This window comes from Cicer arietinum, chromosome 8 (assembly GCF_000331145.2).
Source record: "Cicer arietinum cultivar CDC Frontier isolate Library 1 chromosome 8, Cicar.CDCFrontier_v2.0, whole genome shotgun sequence".
Taxonomy (NCBI): domain Eukaryota; kingdom Viridiplantae; phylum Streptophyta; class Magnoliopsida; order Fabales; family Fabaceae; genus Cicer; species Cicer arietinum.
This window is the reverse complement of record NC_021167.2, coordinates 20,829,771-20,835,229: the sequence shown is the minus strand read 5'-3', so window position 1 is coordinate 20,835,229 and position 5,459 is coordinate 20,829,771. Positions and strand designations below refer to the sequence as shown.

The following is a 5,459-nucleotide window of genomic DNA, read 5'->3' as shown; positions in this document are numbered from 1 at the left end:
ATTGAATTATAATTAAAATAAACAAAAGTATTTAGACTTAACACAAATTTTAGACTCTTTGATATAACCTAAGATTATAATTATAAACCATATAAATCAAATCTATAATAAAATATATATGATCATATAATGATAAAAAACATAAGGAAAATTATGCACAAAATTAATACAAATTAGTCAAGTCCTAGATTGAATATTGACCCTAAACATGGAAAGAAATTATATGCAATTAGCACTCATTTTGATTCAAGCCTCTCAAATTTGTATATCGATAAATATAGCAGAATAATAATTTCAATACCCAATACCATAATCTTTAGAGTTTCTGACAAATTTATAAAATGAAGATTTAATAAAAAAAAATAATACGACATAAAATTTGTATAGATAGCAAAATATGCGTACCGTATAAAAGTTAAGCCGTTTCTACGAGAATCTCTTTTCTTTACGTTGAGACCGTTTTCTAAGGATTGTGCGTGACATGCATGTGGTTTTGCTAATTGGGGGCACTTCTAATTAGGTTACGTATCACGAATTCAAAATTAATTTAGGTCCATTAATTCCATTTACGGCAAATTCAATTTATTACTTAGACTATTAATATAAATTATTAGCTATTATATGGAGCATTAAATTTATGAACGGTATCATCATCATTATTATATTTAATAAATAATTAATATAGTTATTTTATATTTATACTTAAATAAAAATAAATTTAAATAATAAAGATTTAGAGAACAACACTACTAAAATACGAGGACTAAGATAATAGCAATCCAAAACTAGTATTTATTATTATTATTATTATTATTATTATTATTATTATTATTATATAAAATAAATCTACTTAATAACAATTATCACTGTTTTTATTTAAATAACTATAAAGACAATCATGAAAAAAATTATTACACTACAATAAACACATGTATAAGAAAATATCACTAATTTATAATAATAATAATAATAATAATAATAATAATAATAATAATAATAATAATAATAATAATAATAAATTAAGGTATAACAATAAATTAGGGTGTTACAAACATCACACTTACATGATTCAATAAATTGTTTTATAAACAAAGAAGGAAACAAAGACCTCATCAAGAAAAAAAGGAGGACGAACAAGATGCTTGTGCTAGAGACATCTTGTGACACATGAGAGTTCGACTGAGATTGGAGAGACGAAGACAATACCTTCTGGCAAGTTCTTTTACCAAACAAATAGTACAACATTCTTTGTTCCTTCAGAAGTGCAATCGTTTTCTTTGTTGCAAGATCTTGAAAAGTACAATGAAAATAAAAAAAAAATTACTGCATAATTATGATCCTTGGTAAGCTTACAAATAAATATAAGATTATGAGAGAGTGTGGGAACGTGTAACATATTTTACAATTTTACAATTTTACATATCTTACAAATAACATATTTTAAAAAAGAACATTTAGACATTCGAAAGCCAATAAAATAAAATATCTCTCACCTGAAAAGCAACCACCAAAACGGACTCATACAATTTTGCTGAAGTGTGCAGTGGCAAAAAAACACCAAAAGGTGGCACTGAAATAAGAGCGTGAAGCAGAAAAGTAGCAAATAATTTGAGGAAAAAGGAAGAGACAACAATTGAATAGAATAAGAAATAACAATATTAGTGGCAGAAAAATGAAAGGGAGAATAATAATTGATAATTTTTTTAATCCAAATCATTTACGTGCAACCATTATATAAGTTTAATTGAGAAAACCCAACACTCTAACACAAAAGATTTGGGAACTATTAAAAAAAAATTAGGGATTATTGTTTTAAAAGAAAGTTTAGAAGAAATAAAGATGAAAGATTGATATTTATAAATATTAATAACTTATTAATCCAACATTGTAAGGTAAGGGAAAAATCTTAATAATAAAAACATTATTTCTTACTTCTTAATTCTTGACAAATATATATATGTAAACTTTTTATACTTATATATGTGCATCGGGTCAAATCATCTTAATATACTAATTCTTAACTTATAGAATATGTACATAAAAAATAAAAATAAAAATAAAAAACAAAAAAAAAAAGAGAAAATATGATGAAAATGATAGTTATGTTTCGATATTTTTTCAGGAAAAAAGAGAAAATAAATAAATTGAAAATGAGATAATTTTTAATATTATTCAATAAAACAGAAATAGAAAAAGTTAAGCTAATATTTACTTATTTTCTACATATTTAAATTAAAATCATGTAGCATTCATATTCGTTTATAACAATGACTCACATCCTATGAATGTAAATATGTTTACAATCTATGGACTATGGCCATTAAACTTCTCTCGAGAGGTCAATCAATTTGAAGTTTTATGGTCAAAGCCATGAACCGTAAACATATTTTTAAAGGATTGTTGAGATAGATATGTATTAAATTATCAATGACATTGGTTAAAAGAGGGATTGACGAGTGATCTATATAACAAAAAAGAGAAACAAAATAGCATTTCATTCTGGATTTATGAAGTTTGAAATGAAAAGCTAGTGGATTTGAGAGAGAAACCATGAAGGGAGCTCGTTTGTATGTGAAGAGGTTAAAAGAAGTTTATAAGTGAAGATAAATTTTTTATTTTTTTTACTCAATAAGTGAAGATAGGTTGAATTTATGGTGTCAAGTGAGTTTGGTGGTAACTTGCATTTATATTTTATACAGTAGATGAAGAGTGGTTGAAATGCACATTTAATGTGGAGGGAGGTTGAATATAACTTTGTACTATAGAGTAGGTGAAGAGAAATTGCAAGGAGCTATAAACGTGAAAGGAGCTTGAGAATGGATTTGAATTATGCGCATTTATACCTCTTTGTGTCTCAACGTAATCGCATAATCACAGTTGTCCGATTAAAATTGGATGATTTAGATTTTATTATTAAAATTTTTTATTAGAAAATAAAAATTTGACTTTAAATTTAAATTATCTGATCATAAATAATCAATACCGAGATCTTATGATTGATGCGGTCACACTCCACCTAATTCAAATCTATTGAGAATCTTTATTTATGAATAATATTATTGGAAACAAAACTTTGACATAAAATTTGAACACAAATAAAATATCATGAAAAATACATTGGAGTCATGTTGTATTCCAATAATATTATTTTTTATTTATTTAATAGGTAAGGATTGACATATATTCTAAAGATAAAAAAATTATCCCGCAAAAAGTTTGATATATTTGATAATTGTCTAAAGTAAAGCAAAGAGCAAAGGCTAAAATAGAAAATATTTTTAAAGCAAAACATAAAAAATAAAGAGATTAATTTTTGTGAATTCACTATATAAATCTTTTTTACATATATATGTGTAAAAAAAATTTATACATGCATCCAATCAAATTATATCATAATCTTACTTTTTAAAGTTAATTCCTAAAATATTTTCACAAAAATTATATGAATTGATTTAATTGAATACATGTGTAATACACTACACAAATTAAATCCAAATAAAGTAAGATGCTTTATCAAATTATATGTATCTTGTTTCATGTGGTTTAATTATCTCACCTTCACCACCTCTTCACTTTGTTTTTTTAATCTTCTCACTACAAAAAGAAAAAACTAAGTTTCACTTTTCTCTTCTATGTTTCCTTTATAGGTCATCCCACTTTCAAATCAATATTTTCACCATATTTTTCTCTCAAATATACTCTCTTTAGTTTTAAGTTGTCATCTCCTCCCAACATAGCAACATCAACTAATTTTTTTTTCTCTTCGTCTTGCTGTTACTTCTCCTTTCATATTTAAAGTTCAGTGTTTTCACTTAACATCAATTAATTTGTGTCTATTTGTGCTTTCACTCAATTTTTTTTTTTTATAGAATGCATAATCAATAAGGATAGTTTTTTTTTTTTACTTTAATGAACTAATTTATGTAGTTGAAGTTTGCTTTTTCGTTATATTTATGTATTTTGTAAAAATTTATAATCAAAATATATAAACCATTTTTTTTATCTCCATCGAAGGAAAATTCTAGATCCACCACTAACTCATGCCAACACTTGCCTTTAAGATGGTGCATAGAGATCTCAAATGTCCAACTTGTCAAGTGAATTGTAGAAATTTCTACGTTTCGTGAATATATCTTCCCATTAATTTTGAGATTTAACAAACGAAAAACTGAAGTATGTTGATTTCCGTGTTTTTTCTTTTATAATGTCAATTTACTTCTACATGCTTGATCTGACCATATTAAAACGAATTATGAGAAACTTCTATTGTAGCCTAGTTGTCACAAAAAGATGTTCATTGCACATTCCGAAGCAAAACCAATTTCAATCAATAATGTTGGAAGCCATAGAAACTCACAAAGAGCCTTAGTCATCCCTCGAAACATGGCTTTAGCACTTGATAAGGATACAACATTTTGTTTCTTACATTTTCATGTAACCAAACATAAAATAAAGCTAAACTTATAAAAGGAGGACTAAAATGTTGCTTTGAAAGAAATTATAATACAATAGTTATAATTTACTATAAAAAAAAAAAAAGAATACAAAATCAATTAGTTAAAATATGGTATTTCATGAATCAATTAGTTAAAAGAAAAATATATATTTTTATTATTTTTGTGTCTTTTGACCATCTTCTAGATAAATCATATACGAGACAAATATTTATTATTAATCAATTAGTTAAAAGATTGTCTTTACATGAATCATTACTTAAGAATATGTCTTAACTGTATATGTGACAAATATTTATCATTAATTTAATATTTATAAATTTTTTTTAAAAAAGTTATACTAAACAAAATTGATTTATTTTATAGGCCAAATTACATTTTTGGTCCTTTATCTTAAGTCCAGGTAACGTTTTGGTCCTTTAACTTTTTTTTTTCCCATTTCAGTATTTTATCTTTCAAAATAATTTCAATTATACCCTTTAAGTGAGATTCCGTTAGGGCAACGTTAACAAAGTCCCTCATCCGTTTTCTTTCCAGTCAACATTCACAAATCTCTTGTTTGGTATACTCATCTCCATTGATTTCCCTCCTCCCATTTTCGTCTTTTCATTTCCTTGTTTTCATTTTCGTGTTTTCTTCTCTGTGCGTTTCCATCTTCTCATCTCTGTGCTTCTTCTCTTGTCCCAGTCGTTTTTCTCTTATCATTTGCTTCTTCCATCCATGAAAAATCAGATTCACGGTTCTCAAAACTCAAAATCCATGGTTGCCTCATGTTCAAATGGGTCAAATACACAATCCTACAACTATGGTTCTTTCGTTTCCAATGGAATTCGTGAGCTGGCAAATTGTGCTTGTGGTTTGAAACCTGTGAGGCGCACAGTGACAAAATGGGGTCCGAACAGAGGAAGAAAGTTTTGGGGTTGTAGGAATTTTGTGGTAAGCAATAATACCTTTATGGTTTTCAATATTTTAGTTGAGGTTGTTAGATTAGATTCTGGGATTTTG

General features: G+C 26.3%; 1 long non-coding RNA gene across 1 annotated transcript; it reads right to left on the bottom strand.

Annotated features, from left to right (window-relative positions):
• Positions 1-994: 994 nt before the first annotated feature.
• On the bottom strand, positions 995-2,699 carry LOC140919047 (uncharacterized). The gene is made up of 2 exons (XR_012161682.1): positions 1,494-2,699; positions 995-1,289 (listed from the first exon to the last, which is right to left on the bottom strand). It is a non-coding gene; the product is annotated as an uncharacterized lncRNA (long non-coding RNA).
• Between the last annotated feature and the right edge of the window lie 2,760 nt (positions 2,700-5,459).